General features: G+C 36.9%; 1 non-coding gene across 1 annotated transcript; it reads right to left on the bottom strand.

Moving 5' to 3' along the window:
- Window positions 1-13,110: 13,110 nt before the first annotated feature.
- On the bottom strand, window positions 13,111-13,238 carry LOC126007974 (small nucleolar RNA SNORA51). Its single transcript, XR_007495434.1, has one exon. It is a non-coding gene; the product is annotated as a small nucleolar RNA SNORA51 (small nucleolar RNA).
- Window positions 13,239-14,075: the final 837 nt, after the last annotated feature.

The following is a 14,075-nucleotide window of genomic DNA, read 5'->3' as shown; positions in this document are numbered from 1 at the left end:
CAATAAATATTAAGAAACATTTAACCTACTGACTCCTCAATTATTATAATTGTTTTGGGTATATATTTTTATTTTTGAAATTTACCAGTGGCTGCTGCATTTTCCACCTCAGTTTATACTCACATCACTGTTTTCCCAGTTTTTAGGGTAAAATTAGGGGGTCGGCTTATACTCGGGTCGGCTTATACTCAAGTATATAAAGTAATAGTGAAATTCAAGTTTCCATAGATAAGTAAAAAATATTTTGTTTAACAAGTAAAGATTTGACTAATTACATCAATTATGTCCAAATTGATTTATAAATTTAGAAAAATTATTACAGAAAACTCAACTTAAATTTTCATGTATATTTATAAGCTTCTAGAATACATGTGAAAAAGTCATTGACCTTAGAAAAACTAAAAGAATACTTTTGGGGAGAGAAGTTGGGTTTTGTTTGGCCCACACTTGGCAATGCTGAGGTCTACTTACAGTTCTGTGCTTGATTGTCACTCCTGGCAGTGCTCAAAGATTTCTCTGCATTGCTTGGGATAAAATAGGGTCTCTTGCATGCAAAGCATAAACTAAGCTGTTTGAGCTGTCTTTCTGAATCCCCAAAAGAACTATTTTATTATTATTATTATTTTGTTTGTTTGTTTGTTTGTTTGTTTTTTGGCCATACCCGGTGGTGCTCAGGGGTTACTCCTGGCTATCTGCTCAGAAATAGCTCCTGGCAGGCACGGGGGACCATATAAGACACCGGGATTCGAACCAACCACCTTTGGTTCTGGATCAGCTGCTTGCAAGGCAAACGCCGTTGTGCTATCTCTCCGGGCCCCTATTTTATTTTATTTTTGTTTTTTATTTGGAGGCCACACACAATGACGCTCAGGGGTTACTTTTGGTTATATGCTCAGAAATCACTCCTGGTTTGGGGATCATATGGCATGCCAGAGGATTGAACCATGGTCAGTCCTGGGTTAGTGTGCAAGGCAGGTGCCCTGCCACTTATGCCACTGCTCTGACCCCAAAGGAACAATTTTAAAAAAGAATTAAAATCTAGAGGAGTCATCTACTCCTATAATCACCTCCTGTGTACTATGGTTATTCAGAGAATATAATATTGATTTTTAAGGAAAACAATGAACAGAAGAAAAATTTTCAATTTAGAACAAAGTAAAGTTCAAAGTTCCTAGAAAACAAGCAAATTTTAAAGCATAATAACTAAAATTAAACTTTTATAAATTAGCAAATTTAATTATTAAATTAAAAACATATTCTCAGAAATACAATTGAATAGAATGAAGAACAGGTATTTTTATTTGTTTATTTTTATTGTTGTTTGTTTTGGAGTAGGGACCTAAAAGTGTTTGGGGAGTACTTGAGACTCTGAACTTAGAAATTGCTCCTGGCAGGCTCAGGGGACCAATATGAAATAACAGAGATTCAATCCGGGTGGGCCACATGAAGGCAAACACCCTACCCACTAGCTACCACTCTAGCCCCAGATAGTTTTCTTTTTAATAACTGCAAACTACAAACCAAATGAAAGCACTAGTAAGTTAAATGTGTAAAATAAGGGAGCTGAGCAGTAGCACAGAGATAGGGCAAGCGGTTGACCCAGGACTGACCGAGCAGTTTGATCCTTGGCATCCCTTATGGTTGGTCCCCCAAGCCAGGAGCGATTTCTGAGCTGAAAGGGTAACTAAAAGCCAGGGTAACCCCTAAGCATCACCAGATGTGGCTCAAAAACAAAAACAAAAAATAAAATAACTTCCAGAAATTAAAAAATGCAATTAGAAAAATGAGTAGTATAGGAAAATATTTATTTTGTACATGACAAATATTCATGACAGGAAAAAAGAAGATACTAAGAAGATACTATATGGCCACTGTTAACCTGTTTATACTTTGCCATACAGCAGCCCTCAAGATTTTCTGTGTATGTATATAAAATGATAGTTAGAGACAAAATATGATTTTGTCAGTCACAAAAAATAAATAAATAAAAAGTAAAAAAATGCAATTAGAAATAAAAATTTTAAAACTTCTCACTGAAAAAGATATATGGAAGGAAATTAAGATATAAATGTATATTCAACAATATTTCTCCATCTCTCCCATTTTCCTTTTTGACATTAATTAAGATGTACCATGCATTTCACTTTAGCCCCTTTCATCACTCAGTTCTTGTACAGAGTGGTAAGTTCCAATTATCATTATCATAGAGGACCTTTCTTTACTCTGAACTCAGAGCTCTTTGTGGCAAGCTTCCTACCATGGATTGGTCCTCCTGTCCCTCAACACTAATATCCCTGGATATTATTACCATATTGCTTATTTTTATAACCCACAAATAAGTGAAATTATTTTATGCCTATCCCTCTCCCTCTGACTAATTTCACTCAGCATGATAATCTCCATGTCATTCCGTGTAAAAGCAAATTTCCAGGCACCTGTGTTGTTTCCAAATTCTGGCTATTATAAATATTGCTGTTATGAACATGGGAGTGCAAAGAGCATTTTTGTATTGTGTTTTTGTGTTTCTAGGGAATATCCCTAGCCATAACATTGCTGGATCACATGGAGCTCAATTTCCAATTTATTTGATTGTGTGTGTGTGTGTGTGTGTTTTTGAGTAATATCCATATTATTTTTCAGAAAGGCTAAACTAGACATCATTCTCCCCAGCAGTGAATGAGAGTGCCAGAAAGGTTACATTTAAAAGCAAGTATTGCCACTAAAACCAAATGCTGGTAAGAATATAGGACTGGGTTATAAATTGAAGTATTCATATATCATACATAGAAATGTAAAATGTTGGGCCCGGAGAGATAGCACAGCAGCGTTTGCCTTGCAAGCAGCCGATCCAGGACCAAAGGTGGTTGGTTCGAATCCCGGTGTCCCATATGGCCCCCCCGTGCCTGCCAGGAGCTATTTCTGAGCAGACAGCCAGGAGTAACCCCTGAGCAATACCGGGTGTGGCCCAAAAACCAAAAACCAAAAACCAAAAACCAAAAAAAAAAAAAAGAAATGTTAAATGGTAGTGTCTTTCTGAAAAAAAAAAGGGGGGGGTTTATGTTTTTGGTGTTATATCTTGCAATGCTCAGAAGTTATCTTGGCTGTACACTCAGGAATTACTCTTGGTTGTGCTTGGGAAACCATACGGAATGCCCAAGATTGAGCCCTGACCTGCCTAGTAAGACAGGCACATTACTCACTGTAGTATCTCTCCAGGGCAAGTTCTTAAAGAAACGTATGTTCATATGGGTTTAAACATATACAAAAACCTATATATGAAGAGATATAGCAACCTCATTTATAGTATTAAAAAACTAGAAATAGTCCATTTTCTGCAATATCAGAATAGTTACTTCAACAATGGCATGTTAAGTTATTAAATACTATTCAGCCACTAAAAGAAAGTGATACGGCAACAATTTAAAAAATAATCCCCAAGGAATTACACTAATGGGAAAAGTTATTCTCCAAAGAGCATATGCTATATTATTCCAATTATAAAATGTTTTTAAGTGAAAAATTTAGAAACAGAGAATAGTTATTGCCAGAGACTAGCTATGAGTCTGTGATGATCTAATGTAAGGTAGATGTGTTGTTGAAGGAACACTAGGTTTTATTATTATGAATCTTTCAGTATCTTCTGTGTTGATAGATGCATACTTATATATGTGGCCAAAGTGTGTTGAATTACATACATATTCACATACACAAATAAAAATAAAATTGGGCTGATTTAAATAAGGGTGGTACACTAAAGACTGTAGAAATAGAAGAGCGAGTAAGGCTTTTTCTTTTTTTTTTTTTTTTTTTTTTTTGTTGCCTTGCATGTAGCTGGTCTGGGTTCTTGCTCAGCATCCCATCAGGTTCCCAGAGCCTTGCCAAGAGTAATAAAAGGTTTTAAACTTCCCAAAAGGAGAAATCCATAGGAGAGCCTTCTGCTGACCAGATGTTTCAGAGCACACATAATCTAATAAGTGATATAGCCATGTTGTCTTAATTTAAATTAATCAATGAGTCCTAGAATTGGTAGGGGGATGGTGAGGTCCCTCTGAGCTCATCTGGCTCCTGCAGCCTCTATGGTCTGGCGGGGCTGAAGGTTGCAGGGTGAGGGCAGAGAGATTCACAAAGCCGTCAGATGAAGTTCCAGGAATCAGCCAGCTTTATTGTGTCCCTACTGCCATGTACATCTCCTCACATGTCCTCTATACTACGCCTTTTCCTAGAAGCTACTTCCCTATTCCTTCTGGCTCTCTCGGCCTCTGTCTCCCTTTCAGCTGCTTTTTCCAGGCTTCCTAACTGGTTTCAAGGCTGACTAACTCCCTTTGGTGATGCTGCTGCTTCTTTGATGATGCTCAAGTGATAATGCTGAATCTGATGCTGAATTGGTGATACCGAATCTGATGCTTAATCTCTGATGATGATGCCTCTCCTATACTTCACTTTCTTACTCTCCTTCTTATCCCCTCTATTTCCCCTATGCAGACTCCTCTACCTGCCCATTCCAGGTGTGGGCAGTTCTGGACATTCAGGTGGGATAAATAAGAAGTTGGGGTGGGAATACCCACATAGCTATATCCAATATACAAATGTAAAACATTTCAACCATTTTCAGTGGCTCATAAACTAACATTATTTCCCTATTTATAAAGTCAAAATGAAAATATTAAGGAGGAGGGGCCGAAGAGATAGCATGGAGATAAGGCATTTGCCTTGCATGCAGAAGGATGGTGGTTCGAATCCCGCCATCCCATATGGTCCCGTGAGCCTGCAAGGAGCAATTTCTGAGTATAGAGCCAGGAGTAACCCCTGAATGCTGTCGGGTGTGACCCAAAAACAAACAAACAAACAAAAAAAGAAAATATTAAGGAGTAATTTTTTCTGAGTCCATATTTTTAAAGTGGAAAAAAGGACCCATTTAGTATATTTCTTTCTTAGTTTCAAGGAGCCAAATTCAGGGTCTTGTACATGCAAGGCATATGTTCTATTACTTGAACTACAAGAAGACTGACCCTCATTTTTTTTACCTTTTAGAATACTGCCTGAAGTAAAGATACCCTGGGGCAAGAGAGATAGTACTAAGGTAAGGTGATTCCCTGCACATAATCACCCTGATTTGATTCCCATTATCACATATTGTCCTCCAAACACAATAGTGAGTGACACACCTTTGCACAGAGCAGCTAGTATTAGGCCATAAACACAACAAAATGGGATCCAATGACCCCCCTAAAAACATAAAGAAACAGGAAACAAAACAGAAATTAAAATCATTTTATCCAAATCATACCTAAAAAACTGAAAACAGATAGTAAAAAGAGAAAGACAAACAAAATACATATAGAAAATAAACAAAACAAATGTTGGACAGTGGCTGGAAAATGGGATATGTTATGGAAATAATGACAGCGGACAAATAGGTAAATGACATAGCTGCAGAGAATAAGGTATAGGATCCTTTTAACCAAGAATCCACCATAGAAGAATCTGGCGGTATAGAAGGTAGAGAAAGTTGATGAGGAAATTTTCATGTACTGAGAAGAGTAAAGAAAGGTTAGTGAGAATGGTCAACAGTATAAGGACTTACTCAAAATCAAGGACTTGGCTCTGTGAGTTTTCTTCATTTCTGTTTCCTTCAGTCACATTGTGCATAATTCAAACAACTCATGCTTTACACTGCTTGGGGGGGCAGATTTCAATAAATGTTTAGATGATATAATTTAATCCAGACCTAAAATCCAGGCTTCTCTCTTTTTTTTCTTTCATGATGTTTTCTGTATAACATCATACTGTGTCTCTGTTTTTTTTTTTTTTTTTAAAAAAAAGACAAATAGGGGCCGGAGAGATAGCATGGAGGTAAAGCGTTTGCCTTTCATGCAGGAGGTCATCGGTTCGAATCCCGGCGTCCCATATGGTCCCCCGTGCCTGCCAGGAGCAATTTCTGAGCCTGGAGCCAGGAATAACCCCTGAGCACTGCCGGGTGTGACCCAAAAATCACAAAAAAAAAAAAAAAAAAAAAAAAAAGACAAATAAATAAAGCCCAAGGCATCTGCTTCTGAGAACTTTCCAGCATTATCATTTGAGTACACTCTTTAGCTCATTCCCTTAAGTGCTTTAGCACTTCATTTATAATACTCACAAATTCAAAGAGCTCTTTGGTAACCTGACTCAGGCCACAAAAAGCAAAACATAAATTGCTAAGGAGACTATGATAATTCATTTTAGTTTAATATCACTGATTAAATATTAAAAATGTTCCTCTATTTCAGTTCAACTATACAAATTATAGAATCATCAAAATTATTTTATACACACAGAAACTAAGAACTAGAAATGAAAAGTTCATCAATCAGATATGGGGAAAATTTTTAACAAGCACATCATGAGCCATAGTAGTTTTCAGGTTCTGAAACCATGCAAACTGGGATAAGAGGAGATAAATAGAATTACAGTTGAAAAGAAGAGCTGACATTCAGAAGGGTGCTGGACTCCTACACCACATATATCTTCAGATCAAGATCCTCAACCATGACCAGATACATCTACAAATCAGGAACCTAAACCATGACCAGGAAAATACCAGTGGCTTTGTCTTAGACAAATAGAATCAATTACTTATATTGAATCAAATTACTCTGGATGATTTGAACTTTGAGAGTTTTTAGAATTTTTGTGCTACCTTATTAAAGTTCTTTAAACTAGAACAAACAGAAGAAATTCTGTTAAAACATAAGGCATTTTGGGACACAGTGATAGTATGTGAGTAGGGCATTTGCCTTGCACACAACAGACCTGGATTGGATTCTAGCATTTTATGTGGTACACTGAGCTTTGTAACAAGTAATCCCTGATCATAGAGTCAAGTGTAAACCCTTGAAACTGTCAGATGCACCCCTACTCATTTAAAATAATACAGTAGAAATTTTAACTGTGAAATGAAGGTATTAGCAGTGTTATTCACCATAGGGGCAAATTCTTTTCTGCATCTTCTAGTTTTTGGTAGTTCGCCAGAAGCCCCAGCATTCCTTGCCTCCAGTTTCTGTTCATATCTTTACATGATGTGAACCCAGGTCTCTTCTCTCGTGAATGTATTCATCCTGGGTCAAGGTAAGTTTGATTTGACTAAGCTCTGACTACATTTCAAGTAAAATTAGAGCATCATCTTTTATGATGCAAATATGTTTAGCTGGTTCTAAATTTGTTTCCACTCAAACAAAATGGGCTTATTATTTCACAATTATTATGAGGGACATCTCAATCCACCACACAAGGTGATGGATCAGTAATGCATCTATTAAATTATTCAAGTCTGAAATTCAAATGCAGGTAATTTTAAGGCATATTCAACCCATAACAGTGATGGAGACAGAACAGCATCTTCAGAGGTTACCGCTATAACATCCTTCTTCTGACATGTTTATGTAGCCATAAAATGTTTTTATTGAATTTTAAATGTTACACAAGGGCTATAGTATATCTCCTGGTTGCAATCTGTTTTTCATGTATTATATTAAATTTTGAGCCTTATTTATATTGGAAAACCAATTCAGTTATTTATTTTGGAATGTCCTAAGTCAAAGGGTATCTTGGGAATGCTGATATTGATTCTCTACCAATCAGGTCAGCAGTCCAGTGCAAGAATGAAAGGATCCAGTGCTGCTCAAGCCCTGCATTGCTTAGAACAGATCAAGGTCCTCCAAGTCACAACCTATTACACTCTTGTGGTGCTGGAGGTTAAATCAGTGTTGGTCACATACAAAGAGTGTGCCTTAACATTTGTATTGTCTCTCTGGTCCCTTGCTTAATATCAAAATTTTATCTTTGGAATGATCATATCTTACTATATATGTCTTTTGTGATCATATACTTTTTTTTAATGCCATGTCTTTCTGCATATACATCTACAGGCTCTTAGAACTAACATTATGAGCTTAGTGCTCTCTTACTCAGATACTCAAAGGTATATTTGACCAAGGGAAGCTACCACTAGGATGTCAGCTGACAGGAAGAAGGGAAATGGTGCTTTTCCTTTGCTGGTACACACTTTCATGGTAGTTGCATTGCACCAAAATTCTGGAGTCAATCTCACAACTCATGGTTTACCTTCCCTGGTTTTAAAAAACCACTGCTTTATTCTCTTATCTTCTAAAATCTAGAGACAATATTTGCTACTTCTTGGGTGCTTAAATCATTCTTAGTTAATGTTCTAACACTGTTAGTACCATTTTAATCGTCCCCTAAAAAATAACAAAACCTCAATTTAGGGATCATAGAGATAGTACAGCATGTAGGACTTTGCCGTCACACTGCTGCCCCAGGTTTGATCCTGGTACCTCATTGGATGTCCTGAGCCCATCAGAAGCGACCCAAGAGTGGTAAGTCCAGAGCACTGCCTGATGTGGCCTCCCTAACAAACAAAATTTCCTATTAACTGAGTATGCATATATTTCTTTCCAAAATTTTGACTGAGAAATCCTTTTGGTTCTGATAGTAGAGGTAAGATACAATCCTTTAAATTAACTCTATTGTCGGGCAATTCATTTATTTGATGAGTGTATGGTTAGTTTTTTTGCCAAAGGGAAATTGATACTGTAATGAGAGGCAAGCAATAGCTAATACCTTTACTCAAGAAAATCTGCCTCTGGCATGTGATATGCACTTATTACCCTAGAAATTGATTTTCCTTTAGTTTCTATCAATAAATATAACCTACAACATTTCATGTTTGCCCAAGGGTTCAATGGTACATCTTTGCTATCTTTTATCAAATCTGTGCCTGATCTCTGTCATGTTATAGGTTAGTCTAGAGCAGTGATCCTAAAAGTGTCATATGTTAATTGGTTTCTAGTTCATGTTTCTTACATTTTCCCAATGATTAAAAGAGTGAACTCTGTCCCTAAGTATACTTTTTATCTTGTGTGCCAATTTTTTTCTTACTGATATTTTTTTGATAAGGAACAGTGCATTAATGTTACAACCTCACCTTTATGTTGTAGGCAGGAACTTTAACTAATATTCTATTGCATTAGTCAGGATATCATGTTAGAACATTTTAAACTTATGTAATGAGGAAAGAGTAAACAACCAGATGTCCTAGAATTATAAATGTTTCATTGAGGAAGGGAGCCAGTCAGGAGAAAGTTTACAAACCTGTGAAATAATATTTTTAGTAGGAGGTGGCATGAAGTCAGGATATTATTCTTAAATTCAAGGTAAGTTACTTCACTTTGCACAACCCAGGGCATAAAAAGCTCTCAAAATTTAGTATAGTTATCCCTGAAAGTTGAGTTATGTCTTTTATCAGGAACTAACTTTGCATGCATTTTCAGTAAACAAAAGAAATTTGAAGAGAATTTTGCTTTGCAACAAAAATTAAAATAACAATCAATTTTGTTTTCTAAGCCAAAATAGAGACAAGAGCAGCAGAGAACAGAGCACCACCAAGTTTATTCTATGGGCTGAATATGTATCGTGTCAACCCTAACTTTACTATATGTTCAGAGTTATTTTAGATTTTATAGATTATTAGAAATAATTTTAGAAGATACTAATTTCTATTTATACATTAAATAATAATTAGGTACAATTGTTACACTAATTTATAATTATAATGGAGATATATATACATAAATACAAAGAAGATAGACCATTTTAATTTTGGAGGGTATCTGTTAATATTAAAAATATATGTTGCTTAACACTCATCTATGGGTTTTAAGAAAAATGAAAGACATTCTTGCAATAATAATTTTCAGACACAAAGAGAAAAGAGCTGGAAGTTACAGCTCACCTCAGGAAGCTCACCACAAAGAGTAATGAGTTTAGTCAGAGAAATAACTACATTTTGAACTGTCCTAATAATGAGAATGTATGAGGGAAATGGAGAGCCTGTTTAGAGTACAGGCGGGGGTCAGGTGGGGAGGAGGGAGATTTGGGACATTGGTGATGGGAATGTTGCACTGGTGATGGGTGGTGTTCTTTACATGACTGAAACCCAAACACAATCATGTATGTAATCAAGGTGTTTAAATAAAATAAAAAAATATATGTTGCTGTAATGATTTTTAATTTCATACCATTTTAGCATACAAGTTCATAGAAATGCCCTTCTATCAGATGGTAGAAGAAATTTGTAAAACTATGTAAGACTTTATTTGGGTATAATTATATAATCTGCCCATTAATTGATTTACAGGATTTTTCTTCCAAGGGGAATAAGAGAGGGTATTTATTGGGCTCAGGCTCTTTTGCTCAAGTTTATTTACCTGTTAGGTCAATGACCCAGTAGACTAAATAGTATGTGAAGAAGTTGTGGCAGAGAAGGATGAAGCATGTAGCAAGTAAGTGTAACAACACAGATTAGATTTCTGAGGTTTTGGAGGCAAATGATTTTCTTTTTAGCCAACTAATATTTTTCATTGATAATTCAGCTTTTGATTGACTATTCATCTATTTTCTGCTTGTTGCTAGTAGAAAAGGAATAAACAGCTGCAGTATAAATCACAAAACAACTGGGAGAATGAAGTACAAGAATGGATGCCATTCGAACAGTGTCAGCTAAACCATGAAATTATAAATGTATGCAGCAACGTTTTATTGTCAAATGTGATTGGTATGTACAAAACTGAGCCTGAGTCTGGCAAGAAAATTTCAGCTTAGTGACTCAGGTTTCCCAGACTGCTACTACTCCTTTCCTCCAACTTACACCTAAATTTTGTTGAGAAACTGAAAACATTTTGGTTTTATTCATGAGGAATCAGATTGCCCACTAGTAAGTCAGCCCCATGTCCACTCCTCTTAATTTGCAGAGTCTAAGAAAACAGTTGACAAACAACTATGATTGATGGATCAGATTTATCCTGACGCATGTTTTGAACTAGTATAATGATAAAATTTATTGTGGTTGGGGAGGATGTGAGCTCAAAAGCAGAAAAAACATGCATTTCAGGTAAATGTTTTTATTTTTTGTTGTTTTTTGGAGATCATACCTGACAATGCTTAGGGCTTACTCCTGGCTCTGTACTCAGAAATGAATCCTGGAAGGCTCAGGGATCTAAATTGGGTGATTTGGTGCTTAGGATTAAAATCAAGTCAGTTGCTGTAAGGCAAGCACCCTCCCTACTGTACATATGGTTACATATGATATAATATAATAAATATAATAACATAACATTTTATATAATATATGTCTTTTTTTGGTGGAGGGGCACAACCCGTATTGTTCAGGGGTTACTTCTGATTCTGCACTCGGGGATCACTTTCAGCAATGCTCAGAGGGCCATATGGAGTGAAATAAATTAAACCCCAGTAATGTATGAGACAAGCACCCTGCCTGCTGTACTCCAGGTAAACACTTTTTGAGATTCTAACTTCAGAATTTCTGTATGCTTTCCTGCCACTATAGCATGTCCAAAATATTGACTTATCCAGTCCTTTATAGAAGCCTCGTGGCTATAATTCTTTCCAAATTCCTAGGAGAATACATTCTATTAATGAAAGATGCTTACAGAGGATTTACAAGGAAGAGGGAAAACAGAGGCAGTGTTCTCCATTAGAAATATGGAGGCTGCCTGGGCTTTAGCAAACAGCTGCTAGAAGTACTTGCAAGTAGCTTCTAGGCATCATCTTGTGAATTAGACACAAAAGCCTAGCAGAGAGTACTAGTGACTCCTATATTTAATGATTTTCTAAATTCTGGAAGTGATGGCAGCCTAGGAATGCTCCCCACTTTTTCTATAAGCTTTGCTTTCCTGTATTTAATTTCTTCCCCCTGAAAATACTTAAAGTGGATTGTTCTGAGCTACACAAACCCAGACTGAGTGAAAAAGAATATGACTGAATCAGCAAAGGAAACAGGGGAACTAGTTCATGGAGATTAACAATTACAAAGTATAAATTCTGCTAGAGCATAAAATAAAAGAACTTTTCTCTATCCTGGGGAAATAGGTAGTGTCCCTAAGGAAGAAAAACAGAAATTATCTTAGATCTAAAAGGATAAGAAATAATTAGGAAAAGGTCTGGAGCTTTGGAGCAAGAAATAAAGAATGGGGGCTTGTTTGAAAAAAAAAAAAGTCCTTTAAAAGAAAGCTGTACAGAGGGAACCAGTTACAATAGCAGTCCGGGAGGCAAAGGAGGGAGATATAGGATGCATGCTGGGAACAGGGGAGGAAGGAGAACAACAATGGTGGTGCGAATGCCCCTGATTCACTGTCACATGTACCTTAAATATTACTGTGAAAGACTTGTAATTTACTTTGTTCACATTAAAATTTTAAAAAAAGGAAATCTGTACAGAGAGAAATGTCAATTCGGTTGCAGCTTAGAAAACAATGTACTGGGGCTGGAGAAATAGTACAACAGAAAGGAACTTACCTTGGATGTGGACATTCTGAATTTAATCCCTTGTACCCTATATGGTCCAATGAACACTGCCAAGAGTGATACCTGTGTGCAGATTTAGAAGTAAGCCCCGAGCACTCTGAGGGTGACCTCCAAAACCAAAGAAAATGAAAAATAATTACAAGATAGACCTAAGAAGGAAGAATGGTCATACATGCATGACTTCTATACTATGATAATGAGAAATGGGAAACATTTTTTTTATTATAAAGCCTTTATTTAAGCACCATAATTACAAGCATGATTTGTCTGCCTTGCAAGCGCTAGCCAAGGAAGGACCGCTGTTCGATCCCCTGGCGTCCCATATGGTCCCCCCAAGCCAGGGTCAATTTCTGAGCGCTTAGCCAGGAGTAACTCCTGAGCATCAAAACGGGTGTGCCCCCCCAAAAAAAACAACAAAAACAAAACAAGCATGATTGTAGTTGGGTTTCGGTTATAAACAGAACAGACCCCTTCACCAGTGCAACATTCCCACCACCTATGGTGGGAATTCCCAGCCCCCCCGATCTCCCACCTCCCCCACCCCTGCCTGTATTCAAGACAGGCATTCTACTTCTCTCATTCATTAACTTTGTAATGTTAGTTGTTAGTGTAGTTATTTCCCTAAAAGCATCCACCGCTTTTTGTGGTGAGCTTCATATTGTGGGCTGGTCCTTCGGCCTTTCACTCCATTATCTCTGGGATTATTACAATAATGTCTTTACTTATTTTTTTTGTCATCCCACCATTCACAATACAGACCAGGCAAAGAGCCTGGTTTGAGGTGTATATGGGGAGCATTTACTGTACCTCCTCTTTCTATACAGTGTAAAGAACACAGCCTGTGGTAAGCTTGGGAGGTCTTAACTTTTCTTTTTTCTTTCTTTTTTCTTTTTGATTTTTTATATACATATAAAAAAAAACCCCTTCACGAGTGCACATTCCCATCACCAATATCCTAATGCTCCACATCACTAATCATCAGGGAGATGCAAATCAAAACAAATATAAGGTACCTTCTCACACCACAGAGATTGGCACACATCCGAAAAAATGAGAACAAGAAGTGCTGGCGGGGATGTGGAGAGAAAGGAACTCTTATTTACTGCTGGTGGGAATGCCGACTAGTTTAACCTTTGTGGAAGCGATATGGAGATTTCTCCAAAAGCTGGAAGTTGAGCTCCCATACGACCCAGCTATACCACTCCTAGGGATATATCCTAGGAACACAAAAATACAATACAAAAATTCCTTTCTCACACCTATATTCATTGCAGCACTGTTTACAATAGCCAGACTCTGGAAACAGTCTAGATGACCCTCAATAGATGAATGGCTAAAGAAACTATAGTACATATACACAATGGAATATTATGCAGCCATCAGAAGAGATGAAGTCATGAAATTTTCCTATACATATATGTATATGGAATCTATTATGCTGAGTGAAATAAGTCAGAAGGAGAGAGATAAACACAGAATGGTCTCATTTATCTGTGGGTTTTGAGAAAAATGAAAAACATTTGTGTAATGATTCTCAGAGACAAAATCGAGGAGGACTGGAAGGTCCAGCTTCCAACATGAGCTCACCACAGGGATTGTTTAGTGAAGTCACAGAAATAATTACACCGAGTACTGTCATAAAATAATGTGACTGAATGAGGGAAGTAGAAAGCCTGTCTAGAATACAGGCCAATGTG

The sequence above is a fragment of the Suncus etruscus genome, chromosome 4 (assembly GCF_024139225.1).
Source record: "Suncus etruscus isolate mSunEtr1 chromosome 4, mSunEtr1.pri.cur, whole genome shotgun sequence".
Classification (NCBI taxonomy): Eukaryota; Metazoa; Chordata; class Mammalia; order Eulipotyphla; family Soricidae; genus Suncus; species Suncus etruscus.
The sequence above is the reverse complement of the archived record's forward strand: the minus strand, read 5'-3'. Positions and strand labels throughout refer to the sequence as shown.